Consider the following 3,910-nt stretch of genomic DNA (forward strand, 5'->3'; position numbering starts at 1 on the left):
TGTAAAGTAAGTTAGCCCAAGGATAGGTCTTTAATTGTGCCAGATCATGTTCATATCTCTCTCTCTCTCTCTCTCTCTCTCTCTCTCTCTCTCTCTCTCTCTCTCTGTGTGTGTGTGTGTGTGTGTGTGTGTGTGTGTGTGTTGGCTTCACCAGAGCAAGAGGAAGAACAGTTGGCAGGGGGTTTGGGTACCTTCATCCAGACAAGGAGCTTGAGAAGAACCTCAGAATGATGAAGGAGCCTGGGTACAGAAATGCCAAGAAAATCCAATAAAATGTTACCCCAACATAAGCAAAGGCAGAACATGGACAGAAGCAGTTGTCAAGAATACAGAGAGAAGAGTTTAGTGCCAGGGTAAGAGAAGACAGAGCTGAGCTCCTGGGAGAACACCAGCATCTCCATGACCTACTCTTTCAACTTGCTCAGGCCACTGATGGACATTGGTCCTGGTGGGAGGACCAATAGTGTGGTTGACTTTACTACAAAGCTTTAGTGCAGAAAGATGGCCTGGCCTATCGCTGCACAGAGCACCATGCCTACCATGAAGGGGCTGAGTTCCACCTGGAGGCTCTTGGCTGAGCAGGTAAGGCTGAGAGAAAGCCTGGGCTGAATGAGAGAGTCTAAAGTTGGCTTGCAGCTCTGCTTTTACAAACCTGGGCAGCCTCAGTAAAATTATCTTTCTTTAAAGAGCCTCAGTTCCTGAGCACAGTGAAGAGACTGGGGGATGAGTGTTATGCTCTTACAATGTTATAAAAAGTAGACTCAGCCTGGGAATAAATGCATTAGTGAATGTGAAATTGGTGTCAATGGTGCTGTTAACCTCCTTCTAAGCAAAATTATGTCATACTCGAAGGACACCGATAAAAGGGTTGATTGTATCCAGATGAATAAGGACAAGGCCTTATTATGGAGGAATGCAAAGGTAGGGACACTGGAGACAGAAGCTCAGAATCATACTATAATGGAACACATCAACACCATCGCAAAGAGTCCAGTGGGGCCAAAACAGAATGGTGAGGGGATGTGTCTCAAAGGAAGGAGGCATTTGAGCACTTGAGTGTAAAAAGGAGAACTTGAGTTCATCAAAAGGAAACTGGGACTCAGAGCAGAAAGGCCAACCAGGCAGAGAAGAATGTACACCAACTATCACAGGTCAGGGAATGTGGGATTTATCAATGGAGAGGAAACCCAGGATTTCATTTAAACTGGAATGTGATCCACTGGCTTATGGCAAGGAGAGAGACACCTAGAGGGAAGGGCCAGCGGGTGCTGATCCACAGCATTCAAGAGCTAACAGAAGAAACCAGACAGTGGGCTTCCAATCAGGAGAGCTGAAGCTGTAGACTGAGTCTCAGAGGGGATGCGGACACCATCCCCATCACAGTTTCCCAGACTGAGCATCTGTGTCTCACCACCTCCTCTTCCTCCCTCTTGTCTCCAACTGATAATGCTGAGTTTAAATAGATTCATCTGCCATCTACCAAATCTGCTGCCAGGCTGTCCCTTCAATAGGAAGACAGCTCTACCTCAGTCTGATGGCTCAGTTACAGTCCATTGCAGGTTAAGTCTCAATTAGGGAACATGGATTACTGTGCACTGTTAAAATGATAGCTTATGAGAAGAAGTGAATTTTCTAAGGCCCCAGAGCTATAGTGTGGCATGAATGAAATTAAGGCAGGCCCAGTCCCTCTGTATATCTGTATATATGAGTCTATGATTCTAGCATCTTCTGTGCCTCTGACATTCCTATGATAAAATGAGAATGCATGCATGCCCCACCATCTTTTCGTTATGCAATGGCACAGGTTAAATAGATGCTCCCAGGGCTGGTGTACTTCAGGACACAAGTGGGAGCCTGCTCAAAAGAGGGGAACATTTCTTTCTTACCTGCTCCAGGGACTTCATTACCAACATCAACTGAGACATCTACGTTCACCCAAAGAGTCCTTAACCGAGTGTCACTGAGGGAAGTGGGGATTCTAACTTGTTACCAATAAGGAGAATGAAAATCTGAGGTTTGACATAAAGTTCTCACCTTGCCATTATCAAATAATTAATATTATTTTAATACCATACTTGACTTGAACTGATCCTTTTCTGGGTGCCAGGTATCATAGAAATGGCTCCCACACACCATCTTTAATCCTGACAAAAAAAAAAAAAATATTCCCAGAAAGGAAGCCTTCCTATTGCATGGATGAAGAGATGCACCTTGGAGACTCTGTGGCTCATGTCCTAGGTGACACGGGGATCCTCTGTGGCACCCGAGGACTGATCACCCTGACTCCATACCTTGTCTCTGAGAGCTGTGTGACCTTGGGCAGTGCAGACCCCTCATCTGTGATGTGGCAGATAATGATAATAATTCATGTTGTAGAAGGACTCTGGGAATAAATAAATCAAAATGAATAAAATAATTCTAACCCCACTGGACTGCTGTCAGGATTGAATAAGTTGATATGGGAGAGTGCTTGGTAAATGGCAGTGCCCCCTGCTAATGTTATCACCATTATTATTATTCCAAAAATATGGCTTCTCCCATATAGTAAAACCAACTGTGGCATGTGTATATGGCAACATACTTCAGAAACAATTTCCATTGTGACAGGTTGCCTCCCTATCATGTTATTAAAAGGTTAAGGAAAATGAACAGTGGAGGATTAAGATTAGATCTTTCACACATGAAACCACAAAATCAATAGAGCCCCCTTAATCTATCTCATGATATGAAGAAATATACTGAGGTGCCTGGAGCAATTACTCAGGAAAATGTCAACAGGTATTGACAGGAAGCCTGGCAGGGAGATGGCGGCCAAGGCTCGGCCACTGACTCCCTCACCTCCTGGCCAAAGGAGACTAATAATGTTCCGAGAACTTCAGAGGGTGGGAGCCCTAAGAACAGACACTCTGCATTCCCCCAAAGTTCTGCATCTGCTTTGTCTGTTTCTGCAATTGGGTCAGAGCTGCATGGGGGGAAAATGAGCCTTGCTGCAGCACCATGGGGAGCACGTGATGACACCTATTTGTGGTCACTATGGGGCCTTGTTAAAACCTGCTATTAGTGTCCTTATACTATGATGGTCATTATCACTGTGGCTGAGAATTATTTAGCATTTAGAGAATGCTAGCTATTTTCCAGCCACCTGTGGGATTGGAAACTAAGGCTGGAAAAGGGTGCGTGGGAACAGCAGAGGAAGAAGGAACGTGGTGAGTATTCCAAGCAGGCTTGTAAGGCAATAATTTAAGATTTGGCTAAATCCCAGACTCAAGCCAGGCACGAGGACACCCTGAGAGAGAATAGCCTTTCATCAGTCTTGGCAGCTCCATGGTTCTCTACCTGGGTGACCTTCTTCCTACACTTGGACATACAGGACAGAAAAACAGCTTCACACGTGGAAAATCTGCCTAGAGTCAAGCGAGACAAACATTGTCCCCCAACCCTCATAGCCCCGTACAACTCTCCTCTCTTCACAGAGAAAGGTCTGAGGATCTGAGAAGCATAGCACCTTGCCTAGAGTCACACACTGGTGGATGACAGAACTCAGTGCAACTCAGGCTGCTGAACCACAGATGTCCAGTGTGCCAATCTTCAGTGTTGTTTTTCAAAAGCGCCAGTTCCCACCGGGCATGATACACACCTGCAATCCCACTTCTTTGGAGGCTGAAGTCAGAAGGATCTCAAGTCCAAGGCTGCCTGGGCCACATAGTGAATTTGAGACCAGCCTAATCTACATACCAATGTATTGTCTTAAGAAGGAGGAGGAGGGAAGAGGAGGAGGAGGAGGAGGAGAAGAAGGAGAAGAAAGAAGAAAAGAAGAAGAAGAAGGAGGAGGAGGAGGAGGAGGAAGAGGAGGAGGAGGAGGAGAAGGAGGAGAAGAAAGAAGAAAAGAAGAAGAAGAAGGAGGAGGAGG

The sequence above is a fragment of the Mus caroli genome, chromosome 4, assembly GCF_900094665.2.
Source record: "Mus caroli chromosome 4, CAROLI_EIJ_v1.1, whole genome shotgun sequence".
Classification (NCBI taxonomy): domain Eukaryota; kingdom Metazoa; phylum Chordata; class Mammalia; order Rodentia; family Muridae; genus Mus; species Mus caroli.